The sequence below is a fragment of the Passer domesticus genome, chromosome 1 (genome assembly GCF_036417665.1).
Source record: "Passer domesticus isolate bPasDom1 chromosome 1, bPasDom1.hap1, whole genome shotgun sequence".
NCBI classification, from domain to species: domain Eukaryota; kingdom Metazoa; phylum Chordata; class Aves; order Passeriformes; family Passeridae; genus Passer; species Passer domesticus.
The window spans coordinates 4,583,701-4,599,860 of NC_087474.1; the positions used below are offsets into that span (position 1 = coordinate 4,583,701).

Below are 16,160 nucleotides of genomic sequence, written 5' to 3' on the forward strand. Positions count from 1 at the left end.
TTAATTTTTGGTGAAGACTATTGTCAATATGGAATTATATTTTCCTTGGCAAACAAGAAGTGTTTGAATGGAAATGTGAGTAAATCCATGGATGCACACAGAAGGGAATTAAAACAATGGAGCTGGTTTTCCAGAACAACCCCTTTGCAAAAATCCTTTGAGAACTGGCACATGGACCTGCAGATCTTTCTCTAAGGATTTTGTGAGAACCTGTCAAATCAGGAAAGATTGCAGGAGAGAAAAAAATCCACAAAATCCAACCTAAATGTAATACTCACATTAGAAAAGGAGGTAACAAGCAGCTCAAGCAGAGACTTGCTGATCTGAACTCAGTATATTGCACGGCTGTGGGGCACATTTTGGAGGGGAAACAATCAAAGATTTGAAGGAAAGTGGAAAATTGAATTAAAAAAGTTTGAAATGTATTTTCTAAGAAATAAGAATGTGGCAAATCTTATCCCCTTGTATCCTGAGAAAATATAAGGGAACAGAGCATGAAGTGCTCTACTGTGGGCCAAATGGGGGCAGTGTGCTTTTAGGGGATGGGAACAGCAGATCCCTGTGGAGACCTGGATCAGAAGGGCTGGGATGTGTAACGTGGTGCAATCCTGAAACACAGAAATGGAAGTGAAGCTCTGTCAGCTGAGACACAGCCCGTGGGGGACAGATGGTGCTGAGGCAAAGAGGAGGCACTGGTGAGGCTGCACCTCTGCACACGCTGGTATGAGATGCTCAAGGAAGATTCATATGAACCAAACAATATTTAAAGGTCTTCTACAACAGACAGGAAGTTAGAAAGCCTTTGGAAAGAAAATTGGAATCCTGGATTCTTCAAGCCTGCAAACTGAAAGTCAAGAAATGTGATTGCTCCTGAGAGGGGTATTGGTGCAGAGGGGAATAAATGTGAGGGTTAAACCAGAATATTGAGCAAGGCTTATTTTGAACAGGCTGCACCCTCCCTTCAAAATCTACAAGAGGGTGCAGTTTGCAGTTTTCCTGTGGTGAGTTTTCTCTGTGGAAGTTTGCCATGGTCCCATGGCCATGGACCAGGCCTCTTGCACACAGGAAGATGCACATGGAAAATGTGTCATTTGTACCCTGTTGGTTGAAAAGCACAAGTTTCCCCACAACTGCAAGATCCAATACTCCAATATGTGTTTTCTTATCCCATCAAGTTGATTGACATGGTCCTTAACTGACACTTTATATATTTCTATGTTTTGGGAGAGTAACACCAGAAAGTGGAAAGGTATTTTCTGTGTTTTCACTGAAAGGAACTGGAAAGGCAGGTCAGTGCTGAAAAATATATTAAAGGTGGGCTTGTCTTTTTTTGACTAAAGTAATTTGTTCTGCTGGGGTTCCAGCTCTTGACCTGAGGACATCAAGGAGAATGTTTTCCACCTGGTAATTTGTTTCTCAGTTAATTAGCCTCACAGTTAAAATCACAAGCTTACCTCTTCATTTAAATTAGCTTGACTTTAGTGCCAAGTCACTGGTTCTTGATACACCTTTAATGCTACCATGAAGGCTACAATGTACCTTCAATGAAAATGTGATTCACTATCACCTCTGTATTTATTATTTTCATGTGAATGGAAGGAGCTCTTAAAACCTCTCACTCATGCATTTTCTCAACAATCAAACAACATTTTGGCTCTTGTCAACGTCTTCCTAATCTGACAAGCCAATAACACAGCTGAGTTTGGCATGGTTGTTATGGCCAGGATGGTGTGCAGCCAATATTCACCTCCTTGGGTGGAGCTGAAGAACAGGAGCCAACAGCTGGGAGCTTTTTTGGATGTGCCAAGGAAAGGGGTAACGTGCTCATCCATCAGGCAACAGCTGAAAGGGATAAACAATCAGGAAACAAACTGTTTATAAGGCAGGAGAGGAGGGGGTAGGTTAGGTGCATTTGAGTGGTGTTTTATTTTTTGTTTGAGGGTCTTTGTTTGGTTTTTTGTTTTGGGGGAGGTTGGTGGGATTTTTGGGGTGTTTTTGTAGGGTTTTTTGATGTTTTGTTTTTGGGCTGATTGGTTTGTTTTTTGGGGTGGTTCTTTTGTTGTTTGCTTGTTTTTTATTTTTTGGGGGAGAGAAGGTTGTTGTGTTTTGTTTGGTTGGTTGTTGTTAGAGTAAGGATTAGAGTTTGTTGGTACCTGTGCTGTAAACCAGTAGTGGCATTCATATCTAACAATGTAGCAGTGCAGATATAGATATATTTCTTTATTTTTAGGGAAACTTTTACTGTGCTTGTTGAAAGCTAGGCTTTCCATGTCTGTGAGCTTGAAGAATTTATCCTTGCATCTTTATTTTTTTTCCAAAAGAATATCTGCATTCGTTTGCCTGTTTGTTTTATGGGATCGGTTTTGTTGTTGTACTTTTCTTTATCTTTAGTATTCTGTTTGTGGTGTGAAAGGACCCATTTGGAGTTGTGGTATGGTTTTGGGGTGGGACTGACAGGAGTGATTTACCTGTTTCATTTTTACTAGAAAAGTAGTTGAATATTTACCCCATATGTAAAAGAAAATGGGGCCCATTGTCACTGCATTCAGAAGTTCCTGCCTGTGTTTTACCTATGTTTGCTCTTCAACTTTTCTTTTAATTTAAACAATGTGGAAATTAGCTTCTGTTTGTCCTTTTTTTTTTTCTATATGAACATGAATACAGAAAGAGCTAAGCAGTGAAAATCAGTCAGAAAAAGTAATATGTGAGAATTAAAAGGTGGTGAGAAGTTTTTTCCAGCTTGCATTCTTGCTGTTGGGCTTCACAATGCCCTGAAAAGAGGGGGCCGTTGCAGTCTCCCAACTCTTTTGGAGACCAGAGTCAAATGTTAAGAGTTTTGTGTTATTTTCTGTGGATGGCTGTGTTTGTACTGAGTAGAGCAATTCCCCCCAAAAATCTGGCAGAAGCCCCAGTCCTGTCCCATTTGCAGCCACCCCCTAAATCAATGCTTGCAAATAGACAAAAGAGTAAATAAAATAAACTCTCTCTCTGAGATATTGCAGAGGAGAAAAAAAAAATTGGACTTTGCTTGATGCGGAGGAGCATACTCAACACCCCGTCAGGGTCTGACCCTGCACTCACAGGGATCAGCTTGGAAAAGCAAGATGTGGTGGCTCAGTGTGGCATTGATGTGCTTTAATGGGACACTTCCAGTCAAGGGCATCTGGTTCTTTAGGGCTGTGTTTGTCAGAGGAAGGATATTGCATTAAAGATGAAATATGAACAGCTGATGGCCTTCAGTAGTTATAGCCTTGTATAAAATCTTCTCCAAAGAAGCAAAACAAATATTTGAAAGACTCAACTTTTAACAGGTTGAATTTCTGGATGCTTGGAGAACCTGGTGACTTCAATGTAATTTTTCTCAGGAGGAAACTGGGCCTGCTGCATTAGCTGCCAGATTTAGCCTAGTCTAAAACTACTTTCCACAGAGAGATGAGGGAGAAATTGGTGGTGGGATGTGATGGAAATATAAAAATAGGAGTTGGGAGTAAGCAGGACAGGGTGAGGGGTTTGCAGGTTGCTGGCAAAGAGAGAAGCAGAAAGCCCAAAGATGTGATTGCTAATGTTTGACTCTTCACTTCTCAGACAGAAGATGTAGCTGGTGAATTGTGCTGATTTTTGTTTGGGGTGAGTTAATTTTCTTCACAGTAACTAGTATGGGACTCGGTTTTAGATTTAGTTTTAGATATGCTGAACACAGTGTTGGCAATCTAGAGATGTTTTGGATATTACTGAGCAGCACCTGCACAGCACCAAGGCTTTCTCTGCTTCTTGTACTGCCACACTGCTGAGGGGTCTGGGGGTGCTTGACAAGTTGGGAGGAGACACAGCTGGGACATCTGACCCCAAGTGACCAAAGCAATATTCTAAACCATATGATATTATGCTCGCTAAATAAAATGGGGTGATGGCATTTGTCTTCCCAAGTCACCAATATGTGTGATGGGGCCTTGATCTCCTGAAGATGGCTGAGCACCTGCCTGCCCATGGAAGTGTTGAATGAATTCCTTGTTTTGTTTATGTGTGTGGCTTTTGCTTTACCTTTTAAGCTGTCTTTATCTCCACCCATGAGTTTTTGCACTTTTTGTCTTCTGATTCTCCCCCTGATCCTCTGGTGGGGACTGAGTAGCTGCCTGGGATTAAACCACAACAGGCTTTTTGTCATGCTCAGTGTGCAGCTTGAAGGGTTAGAGACCATGAGAGATTTGATTGAAATGTGCTAGATTGTTTTAATAGCTGTTATTGCCATTTAGCTATTAATTGGCAGGCTCCTGTGCTTGCTGTGGGGCTCACTTGTCTGGCTGTGTACTAGAGCCTCATTAGTGGCTCCTTTTTGCAATTGCTGGTCAAGGTACTCTGCTGTGCCTGGGCACATATTGATAAGAGCCCTGGTGATGATAACAGCCCTGCCTGGGTTGGCAGATGGCCAGGGCATCACTGATGTGTCTGTGCTGCTGAGCTGGACAGGCTGGGACTCCAAGTGTGAGCTCCAGCCAAAGGAACTGTGAACTGGATGAGCCCATGCTGGAGCAGGTTAATGCCTGGAGGAGGCTGTGATCCTGTGGAGAACATCACACTTGTGAAGAACTGCAGCCTGTGGGAAGAATCCTTCCTGGGGGAAGGATCTTTGTTGGAGAAGTTTGTGGGGAGCTGTTTCCCATGAGTGGAACACCATTCTGGAGGTGGGGAAGCAGAGATGCCCCTGAAATCTGTGGTGAAGATGATGGTGAGGAACAGTTCTGTGCAGCCACAGGGGACTATGCATGTTACAGGAATCACTGTACCAGGAGCCAGGTGGACCAGTGGAGGAAAAGCATTAAACAAGCAGTGAAAGAGCAGAGTGACCTGGCCTGAGGTGGATTTGGTGCCCAGTAACTCAGCTCAACACACCATTCCTCCTGTCCTGAGTGACCACTGTGACTGACAGAGCCCAAGGTTGAGGACTAAATGAAAACAAAGAACCTTTTTGTGCAGACCTTGTTAAGAAAACTACTCTGACCATTGATAAGACTCTCTGGCTCACATTCCCGCTTTTACTGCTGGGACTGAAGTCTCTTCACAGCAGAGGGCTCCAGTGAGATGACGGGGGCTCTGCTTGGCTCCCCACACATCCTGCTCATGTGCATTCAGACCAGGTTTCATGCCCTTTGTGTGAAGAATTGGAAGTTCATGTCCTCTTGTCTTAGGGTCTGGTCATTCAGATACCTCATCTGTTTATTGCTTTAAAGGATGGGAAGGGAAGTCAAGGTTAATTGTGTTGAGTATTTTATCAGCTGACCATGATGCAAATGATATGGAACAAGGGGTGGAATGTGCTGTTAGCCTGGGGTAAATTTTCTTCATGGTAAATAGTATGGGACTATTTGGATTTGTGCTGGAAACAGGTTTTGTGATATGGAGGTGTTTTTGTTATTGCTGAGCAGGGCTTGCACAGACCCAAGGCCTTTTCTGCTTCTCACAGTGCCTTGCTGGTGGGGGAGTGGGAAAACTGGGAGGTGACACAGCCAGGACAGTTGACCCTAACTAACCAAGGGGTTCCAGAACATATGGCATCATGCTCAGTGTATAAAGTAGGGGGGAATAAAGAATGATGGAGGGGGGAGGGATAGTGAATGGGATAGTTTTTGTCTTCACAAGTGAATTGTGTGCGATGGAGCCCTGCTTTCCTGGGAACCACTGAACACCTACCTGCCCATGGGGAGTGTAGAATTAATTCCTTGTTTTGCTTTGCTTGTGTGTGTGGCTCTTGCTTTCTGTATTAAACTGTCTTTATCTCAACCCATGAACTTTCTCACTTCTGTTCTTCCAATTCTCTCCCTGATGCCACTGTTAGGGGAGTGAGCAAGTGATTGTGTGATGCTTACTTGCTCCCTCCCTCTCCTCTCCCTGATAACAAGCACAAGAGCAAATGGCCTCAACTTTCATCAGGGTAGGTTTAGATTGGATATATGGAGAAATTCCTTTACAAAATGGGCATTCGGACATTGGAACACATTGTCCAGAGAAGTGGTGAAGTCACCATCATTTGGAAGGGTTTGCAAAATATGTGGGTATGGCATGTGGCGACAGGGTTTAGTGGTGGCCCTGGCAGTATTAGGTTAATGGCTGCTGGGCTTGATGATCCTGGAGGTCTTTTCCTACCTAAATGATTCTTCAGTATCAGGCTAAGAGTTTCAGAGCTAAAACAGCTCAAGGGCAGGCCTCATGTCCACCTGGAGCTCCTTAGGCTGATCAACTTAAAGATGCTGAAAAAAATAATAATGATAATCCCTGAATTCAGTCATAGAATCGCAGAACCATTAATGCTGGAAAAGCCCTCTAAGATCATGGGAGTCCAACTGTTAACCTAGTGTGGTCATTTTCCTGGCTGTCCTCACACTCTCCTCTTTTCAGAAGAAAATAGTGCCACATCTTTATGCTCTGTGGGCACTTGTGCAAATGAAATAACATGGATATGCAGCTGAGTAGACTACAAACCCTGGATTTAAAACTTAAGGATGAAGGGACCAATGAGGAGCACCAGAGAAAGATTTCTATATCATCTTTGTCCTGCAGTGTCCTTACAGGAAACTCTACAAGAAAAGGAGCAGGAGAAGAGCACAGTTTAATTTGCCTCAGATTGGTCGAGTTTCTTCAGAAATTCTGAGTCACTAAACCACTTGTGACCACAATTTGCCCAAGATCTGACCTATGTGAGCATCAAGAGGCCTAGAGCAGTCCCAAGGAAATCCCCAGGACTTTTTCTGCACTGGAAAACATTGTGGTCATTATTGCTGAGGTCTTTGTACTTTAAGCACTTCCCAGAAGCTGAAACGGTGGAGTCTGAATACAAACTAATAGGCATTGAAATTAATAAGGAGATTCAAATTAAAGAATAAAAAGGAAATGGTTCATGACTCATGTAAAATATTAAGTAAATGTAGTGGAAGGAAGTTTGCCTTTAATTAGTGTTAAAATGGAGCAGGGAGGGCATGATGGACTGCAGGGAAAAAAACAGGGTTCATGGTATTAAATGCAGAAAACTATCACTTTGAATTTCCCTGCAGTCCTTGTGGGGATTTTCTTGTTAGCTGTGCCTCAAAGATGCTTCTCAAGGCTTGTTTCTAACTACAGGTTGCAGGTGTTTGAAACCAATCAATCAACCAGCTTACTCTGACTCTGTCAGAGGTGGTTTTAGTTCTAATGCTCCCTTAGAGAGGTGGAAGGGGTAAAAAGATTTGTCTTGAAGTCATGCTTTTGGCACAAAAAGGAATAAATTTTGACTTTGCACTTTGCAAAGGCTCAGAGTGTGACCATCCCCTTTTAGGAGGCTTTATCTGGTGTAGAGAAAGGGGATGCTTGGATATCTTTTCTTCCTCCAAAAAGCACAGAAAGTGTTTCTGGAAAGCCAAGCTCTGCCTTTCTGACCCTGCTAATCAGGAAACTCCATGTAAATGCTTTTCCCTTCTTAGTGAAGCTGTGTTCCTCTGCTCTCTGAACTGCCTAATCACCAAATATTTGTGCTGGCCACAGGTGGGAAAAGCACAGTAATGGGTCATAATTCAGCTCAGCATAACCTTCTTTCCCCTGTAAATTAAGATGCAGCTGTCTTCTGATTAGACATAAAGTGGCCTAATTTTGGAGGGATTGAGAGGTGAGCCATTTCAGGGAGAGGAAAATTAATTTTATTTTAATGATGTGAGCTGTTATGTCTATCAGAGCACTGAATGCTTTCTTTACACTTGGACACAGTCGTTGACAGAGGCACTGCCAGCCTGTAAAATTCTTTTCCCCCCATTAAATTAGATAAGCTCACTTTAGGGTTATATTTTTGAGTCTGATTGAACAAATGTAGCAATTTATCCAGGCGTTACAGGATTTCCCCGTGGATGCTTGATGAGAGCTGCTCCATGAGGATGATACACTTAATTAAAAAGCAGAAGCTGAAGACTGATACAGATGTATCCTGACACAGCAGCTGGGTTTCTTTGCTTATTGGAAGTGAAGTGGGGGGGATGAGGAGGAATCAGGGCTCTCATTAGAGGGAGGAATAAACCCAGATCCCAGAGTGTGTAATACAATGAAGTTTTAACATCATCCCTGCTGTGATCCACACTGGGTCTTTGGCATAGTGGGTTGACCTTGTTTATTCCTTAGCATGTTGTTGTGGGGTTATGGGGGGTCCCAGCCCTGCTGGTTTGTTTATTCCCTCTCAGTGGGGCTGGGAAACCATCAGTGAAAGGAATTTCTGGGTGACCTTGAAGAAAAATCAATATGGGGCGTCCAAGCCTTTTTTGCTTGGGAAATAAAAGAGCAATGTATTGGTGATTGCCCTTTTTTCATCCCACGTGCCCCCAAATCTCTCATCTTTGGGCAGAAAACCCCCTTGATACCATGGTCTCTCCCTTTATTTCAAAAGGAATTAAAACAAATGACAGTATTTTTCTTTCCCAGTAGAGGGAAGTGTTGGCTAAACTGAATTTTATGCGCTACAGCCTCATGGCACCTCGTGCTAAAGGAGCTTCTCACAGCACTTATCCCAGGTAGTAAAAGGGTTTATAAAAGTCGAGGTCTGTGGAAAGCAAAAGCACTTCACTGAGTGCTAGCAAGGTGGGAGGGCATGGAAAAACTTTTCAAATTGTGAAGGAAAATACTTTTTTCCCCAAATTGAATTTTGCAAGAAAAAGGGACTTTTAACCTTTTTTTTTTTTGCTTAAGAAAAAAAAAAAAAAGAATGTTTTAAACTTTTTCCCAAGCTCAGGCTTTCATGAACTGCATATTTTTCAGACTCTTTCCTTTAAAAGGCAGTGACAAATGTCACTGAGTGAAAATAAAGGCTCTACGAGCATCTTTGGGAGAACAAATGGATTTTTGCAACCAGCAGTGCTGTCTATAAACTCTTTAAGAATGCAGTACTCACTTTGGGGGGAAAAAGGTATATTTTTTTTTGGAGAGAAGTGAAGAGAAAGGGGACACCAACTGATCTCCCACAGTATTTTTTTGCTGCTGGTACTTGCTCCCACCTGGCATGCACATTTATTAGGTTTCAGCTGACTTGCCTGAACTTTTTCAGGCATTCAGTGAGCCAGCATTACTTGACTGCTTCTTGCAGAGAGGAAGATATTGGCAAGGCAGCATGGTTTTAATAAACTTTCTGTCTCTGCTCAGCCTGTCTATGGGGGTCCAATTAGCATGGCTACTTCATGATTAGTGTTTGCAGCAGGAGGTCTCCTGTGCCAAGGGTGTTCCCCACTTGCTGTGGGACTTGGAGATGCTGCTGTCATTGTGGGCTCCTGGGTTACATTTCTGTGTCTTCTGAAGGGAGCAATTTAAAAAAAAGGAACCCAAAGAGACATAAATGCTTGAAAAGTTGGGGAAAGGATTGTTTTTTTGGGGGGTAGAAAACAAGGGAACCGTAGCAGTCCTGCTCCTGCCATGGAAGAAATTTTAAAGGTAGCTTTCCTTCTCTTATACTTCTTCCTACCTTTTATTAATCTGATTTATTCCCTTTGTAAATATTGCTGTTTTTTTTTTTTTTCTATAAGCTGAATTCAGACTGAGCTGATTTCATTATCACAGGATTGAGGATTTGCTAGTATTATAAGTAATTTCTGTGTTTGTAAAGACACATGAAACAGATCGGTCATCCTGGTGCTTCAACAAGGTTTTAACAGTGTTTCCTTCCTCTGTAAAAAAAGCAGTAGAGTTAAATATTTACAGAATTCTCTTATGGACTGCAAAAGAAATTTTTCAGAACCAGTGGATGGGACATTAGGTGGAATTTTGTGGCTTTTCCCTCCTTTCCCTGGCGGTGTTGCTAGATCTGTGACACTGAGATGCTGCTTGCTCTTCACCTTGAGACCTCTGCTATTGCAGCTCTGAAGGAAGAAGGGAGGACAGAGGATTGAGTGAAGTAAGAATGGGATGGAAGAGACTATAAAAAATGTCCATATATAATAGTATAAATTTTTTATTATATATAAAATATATGTTACATAAAATATATCTTCATATATAATATAAAAATATATATTTATATTTTCATATAAAATAAAAATTCCCTCAGACTTTCTATTCACCCCCAAAACACACACCAACACCTGTTGTGTCATCAGCACAGAGCACTGTGCTGCAGTCTATGAATCATAGAATCACTGAGGCTGGAAAAGAGCTCCAAGAAAATTGAGTCCAGCCATTAAATTTACTCCTCCTTCATAGGAAGCAGGAGTAGGTTCATGTGTCTTCTCTCTGTATAAGCCTAAATATACAATTATAATAATTTTTAGCTGTATGGGGCAAGAAATGCTATTTTTTGACATCATGGCTCTGTGTTTCTGAAGGTCTGAATATCCCCCACCAGGGATGCTGGTTCTGTTGCCCAAGAACTGGAAATGTTTCTGGGTGCAGAGAGCACTGATGGGGTGGGACCATACTGTGACCATCCCAGTGTGGAGGATTTCCAGCAGAGCTCTGCAGCTGGGATGAGCGGTGGGACCCCAGCACTCATCCTTGCACAGCTTTCTCACTCTGGTGTGAGTTCTTTCTTTGATTGAATTTAAATAAGATGTTGGAAATCTACTAAATATCACTGAAAATATGTTGTTTCTCTTGTAATTTAGAGGTGTCCTGCGGAGATGTGTTGGCACAGTAGCTGAGATGCCAAGAACTCAGCATTTGCCTTCATGGGGTTGAAGATGTGCCCACCCCGTAATCTCTTTGGGTCCTCGTGAGAACCTGCTTCCCTTTGAGCAGCCACTCTTCAGCCTCATGTTGAGAGGTTAACATTTGAGGATTTGTCTTCCTTTGTCTTCTGTCTCTCACATCTTTCTGTGCTGCTCTAAGCTTTCACGGGCTCTGTTCCCCAGGTCCATCTTTTTCTGCCTTTTTTGGTCTTCATTCCCCTCTGTCTCCAATTGTTTGTAGTCTTTTTCCAGTCTTTGACCTCCACTCCCTCTTCTCAGCTCCTTCTCTCTTCTTCCTCACCCAGGTCTTCCCTATGATCCACTCCATCATTTCCTGCATTTCCAGAATTTTTGCATATTTTGAATCCTTCAGTCAACAGTTCCCTTGAGCATGAGCTTGTCCTTGAGTGGACACCTGCTCTTCCTCAGTTGTCCACTCTTCTTGAGTGAACAATTGCCTTCCCAGAGCCACTGCAGCCCCTCAGTTTTTTCCCTCAATGATCTGCTCTTTTCCCACCCTGAGCTGCTGTCACCTGAGTATGTCTTACAGCTGCACACTCTCCAGGGTGGCAGCAGACACTTCCCAAAACATCGCTGAGGCTGTAAAGCAATGCCAGCCTCCTGCTTGTCCTATTTTACCTCAGTAATTTGAGGGGTTTTTCAGAAGTTTCTTTCACTTTTACTGCCATGAATACTTCACGTGGCTGGAAAATCCTTGTACTCTCTTCATCTATGTCTATCCATTCATGATCTTCCCTGTCACTGCTGGGCAGCTTATTTTGGGTGAAAGCTGCTGTTCTCACTCACCAGAATTGCAGTGCTGTAGCCATGATCCTGGGCACTGTTCCTTGAGGCTGGGGGCTCTGGGTCACTCCCAGCTGATGTGCACATTTATTAGGTTTTGGGAGGATCGGGGTTTGGTTGGGGGTGATCAGAAAGTCCAGCTTTGGCACTGTTCACACCTCCCTGTGTGTGCTGAAGTGCCCCTTGCTGTGTTCTGCTGCCAGTGGCTCTCCTCCATCCCCTCAGCCCTGATTAAACCTTCTCTTTCTCCAAGGTCCTCATGGCACTGTAGCTTCCACTGCAGCTTCCCCCTCTCCTTCCCCATCCCACCTTTCTTCTCCCCAGTTGTGTTCATCCCACCTCGCTCCCTACACCATGGCACCACATGTGACACTTGGGGACAAGGCTTCGTGGCGGTCTTGGCCATGCTGGTTTAAGAGTTGAACTTGATGCTCTTGGAGGTATTTTCCAAACTAAACGAGTCTATGTTAACATTGCTCCCTCACCGCCCTTCCCGCTGCCAAACTGAGCAAGCCTATGCCTCTAGCAGTCCATCATCCCGCTTCACGGTGCCATTTCTCATCCCCTTCTCATCCTTCCTTCCTCCCCGCCATTCCTCTGCCATCATTCCTCCTTCCTCGCCGCTAACCCCTGCCTGTCCCCCAGCCTTGCTCCGCTTCCCGGCCTGCTCCCGCTGCCTGCCCGCCATTTCCCCTCACGCCCTGCCCCCACCGGCGCCAGGGGGCGCTGCGGGGCCGCCCCGGCCGCGCTCGGCGGGGCGGGCGGCGCCTCCCTCCGTGCCTCCATCCCCTCCCGCCTTCCATGCCTCTATCCCTCCCTCCATCCCTCCCCGCTCCCCCCCGCCGCCCGCCCGCCCGGCCGGGGCTGCGCTGGCTCCGCTCCGCTCCCGCGGCAGCCGCACAGACGGCGCGGCGGCTCCGAGCCATGCGCGCTCGGCGGCGGGCGGGCAGCGCGCTCCGCGCACGGCAGCCGGGCCCTTCCTCCCCGCGGGACGGGACCGCTCGCGGACTAAAACTCTGTGGATACAATGAAGTGGCTCTGGGACTCTTGGTTTAGCAGGAAAAATTAAATAAACCAATGTAAGTTGCTCTCTTTTTATCTTGTTCGTTTGTTGGTTTGCTCGGTAATAAAACGATAATAAAAAAAAGGAAGAAACGGAAAGGATGCCCGCTTCGGAGCGTGTCGCGGAGGAGGAATGAGTAGTGCCGGGGTTTTCCCGAACCCAAAGTTTCCCTGGAGGCGGCACCGGCACCGCGACCGTCCCGTCCGAGCCGGGCGGCAGAGAGGGACCGGGCTGGAGCGGAGGGAAGTTAGCTCAGCAAAGCTTGCGCTGGGCTGTGGAAGCAGAGAATATAGAATCATGTAGGTATAGATACTGCTAGATATCATATAATATAGATATTGCTGTTTAAAGGTAATTCTGGCAGAGATTCGGTTTACTTTCCGCCTTGCTCCCGCAGCCAGAAGTGCCGGGAAGAACAAACAGCGCAGAAAATACTCTGCAATTGTTCAGTGGATGTTATCTGGTGTCAGATGTGTTGGAGTGGGAATCTAGTGGCAGGTGTTGAAGGGAAGAAATGAACTGGACTGGTCATTTCTGTGGTGGCAGGGAAAATGTATCGTTCTTCTGTATGGCAAGGGTGTTACTGGTATTACTTGTTGTAAGAACTGGTATATTTTAAATGTCTTTCCGTTTGTAGAACACATTGGCTTAAAAAATTTGGAGTTTTATCTGGCACAGATTAAAACTTGACTTGGCTCCTGTAAATAAAAGTGAATCGGGGAGAGCTCTGCTGCACTCCAGCAAGGTGATCATGATTTTATCAAGGCAGCCCTGAGGGGAACAGTGACATACTGGGAGCACCGTGAGAGAGAACAAAAGCTAAATTAAAGCAAAACTTACGCAACCGAAGTGTGGCTGCAATGGGAATAAATCAGACCTTTCCATTTTATTTTTTTCTTGGAGATTTGGGTGAGGAGGTGGAGATGAGCTTCTGAAAAGTGAATAAGCACACGAGCCAGGCACATCTATGGCAACAGGTCTCGTTTTGCCATGCAAAGGCTGAGCTGAGCCTTGCGAGTGCTTGAGCCAAGCTTTCCCAGTCACAGCCGGGGCTGCTCCTGCAGACGAGCCTTGGATCTGGAGTTGGTGGCCCCGATTTCTCCCGGGCTGGCGAGCAGCTCTTCCCAAAACACAGGGTGGATGGTGGAATAAACACGGTGATTCAAAGAGGATTTGTCAATACTAAAAATAAACAGGCCCGCAGATGTGTCCTAGAGGGTCATGTCCAGGCACAGCATTTTCGGGGCCAATGAGCCGATTTCGGCGATTTTCCGTCTGTGTGTCCTGTCCAAGGTGCTGAAGTTCATTTTGCTGCAATTTCCCGGGATTTCGGGGTTTGGCAGAAGTGGTCTCGGAGGCTTCCTGTCGTCTTAAGCCGCAGAGGGGGTTCCCCCCCGGGTGGCATGAAGAAAAAGCAGGGATGTGTTTTCAGACACGTATATTTGATCCGTGCTTTTGGCGTGGGGAAGCAGACCAGGTGGAGACGCAGATGGATCCGGCAGATCCCATAAGCTTGTGGTGGCAGAGAATTGGAAAGGTCAGAGCTGTGAGGCAGTGAGGAGTGAAGGCCTCTTATTCCAATGGACCGAGAAAGTGGTGGTTTTGGAAGCGTTACTTCTGCTGGTTTGGGTGCATTGCCTTGATGAGACACAGTTCCAAAAAAGTTGAGGGGAGCCCAGCATCAGGATGGGATGGGAATGATACAGCTGGAATTGGAGTGATGTCCACTGGTTTTGTTAATATTTTTTAATCTGGTGTAGCCTTTTCTAGTGGCAAATGTGGTTGACAGAGAGCTTCAGAGACAGAAGATCCTTAATAAAAAATATTGTGTCTTTTTGTGGCGAATGTCTCAACATGTAGGCAATGGAAGTTGTGGTATTTTTAGATTAATGTGCCAAAAGCTCTCAGCCTTGAGTAGTGTTTATGTAACTTTGGTAGGGGGCAGATCACAATATTGCCAGAAATAATCACAGATTAATATTTTACTGAACTTGCTCATGACTGGAGTTGGATGTTGTAACGTGGTTTTTCTCAGCTCTTGCCGCTCACTCTGAATCATCCATAGAGCAGCTTTGCTCTTCTGTCTGAGGCTCTTAGGGTTTTACAAGCATGAAGGGTCAGCTTCTAAAGCCAGACTTCTCACACAGAAGTGGTTTGTGCTGCAAGGAGCCCTGCAGATTTAAAGCATGCCAGGGCTCTGTACAGTGTGGCAGAACGGATCCTGTTTCATGTCCTCAATCATTCGTCAGAGGTCACAAAGGTATTCAGTTGCATCATTGGGTATGTAGCCTAAATACCTTGACCATGAAGGGGGTATGTAGACCACGAGACTTTGTGACTCTGAATGACAGCCCATGGGTACAGACTTTAAAACTGCAACTGAGTTGAGAGCATTTCATTCCTGGCTTGAACCAGAAAGTGGCCTCGGTTCTTGCTGTGATGGACTAACACCTGTGGCACCAGCTACCACCTCCCGGGACCTTTACATGTGACAGGAAAAGGTTGAGTAGTTGCTGTGTTATTGATCTAAACATGTTGTCAAAATTATGTTTAAAAATTTACTGATAGGAAATGTCATCCTGACTGGGAGATTAATGAAATACAGCTACTTTTAATTTCTTTAAATATCCTATTTATGATGTTAGATAGGGATTGATTTAACTTCTCCTTACCTTTTTCTGCTCTTGAAGGAATCCTTTTTGCATGTACGGGAGTAAAGAGCATATTGGGTGGCATATTAAACCATGTTGGTGGTCATTTGGAAATCCTAGTTCTGCTTTTCAGAAGGAACTTCTTGTCATCTGTTATCACCTTTAGTGCCTTAGTTTTTGAAAGCTCAACTTGAAAAACATAAAAGGGACCTGTTGTTTTCAGAGGGTGGGTGCTCAGTTCTTCCTGAAAATTACTACCTCATAAATTGTCTCTGATGATTTACTCTGGAAAATTATAGCCCTGATTGTTAAAAGGTGACAACAACTAATTTCTCAGTTCTCTTAAATAGAACTTTGGTAACTCACAAGCAGTATCACTCTTAAATATCCACTTGAATTTCTGCTTTGTGTTTACACATTGTCTTGAGGTAGGGCCTTAATCATGGTATAAAGCAATTTACAGTTGGAGTTCTGTCATTGCTTCTCCCTTTCACCATCTAACCTGGAGCAAAACACATGAAGTATGTTGGGTATATTTCTGTTTGCTTGTAGTGAATATCTCTTCCATGGTGCCATGGATGATTGCAATCAGTTCAGATAAACATGCGTTTATTTCTCCTTCAAATAGGATTGTCCTTATGAACACCTACCCAAAGGAAACCCTGGCTATATTTCCATTGATCTTGGTTTATTATTTACTCTGCAGACCAAACTGAGAAGCCCACTTTGACCTGGCTCCGTCTCTTTGGGTTTCTCTTGCAAAGTGACAGTTTCTAAATCAGGAAAGAAATCAGGTCACATTTCTAGCTCTACAGGATTTATCTCATTGCTCTTCTTTCAAAGTAATTAGAGTTACTAATAATGAGGAAAAGAAAACTTTTCCAGAACTGGAATGTCCCTAACTCCTCTCTCCTTCTGGCAGTTTTTGTGTCACTGAAGAGACCCAGGTAGTTCAGAAACTTTGTTGTGTAGGATCCTTCT

General features: G+C 44.3%; 1 protein-coding gene and 1 long non-coding RNA gene across 8 annotated transcripts in view; both read left to right on the plus strand.

Annotated features, from left to right (window-relative positions):
• The first annotated feature begins 1,918 nt into the window (after positions 1 to 1,918).
• Positions 1,919 to 12,143, plus strand: LOC135304243 (uncharacterized). Of its 6 annotated transcripts, none has more exons than XR_010365758.1 (5): positions 1,919 to 7,961; positions 8,434 to 9,432; positions 9,734 to 9,892; positions 10,320 to 10,511; positions 10,599 to 12,143. It is a non-coding gene; the product is annotated as an uncharacterized LOC135304243 (long non-coding RNA). The 6 variants fall into 6 exon arrangements; XR_010365732.1 differs by having other exon boundaries at positions 8,434 to 8,522; positions 10,599 to 12,142; XR_010365698.1 differs by having other exon boundaries at positions 1,919 to 9,432; positions 10,599 to 12,142.
• Positions 12,144 to 12,303: 160 nt separating this feature from the next.
• The window catches only part of LOC135304434 (sodium channel protein type 5 subunit alpha-like), a 208,867-nt gene continuing 205,010 nt past the window's right edge, over positions 12,304 to 16,160 (plus strand). The window contains exon 1 of one of the 2 annotated variants that reach the window (XM_064426839.1): positions 12,304 to 12,544. The gene's annotated coding sequence lies outside the window, so the exon portion shown is untranslated. Of the gene's footprint in view, positions 12,545 to 14,802; positions 15,030 to 16,160 lie in introns of those variants that run through there. The other variant, XM_064427086.1, reaches the window with a different exon arrangement.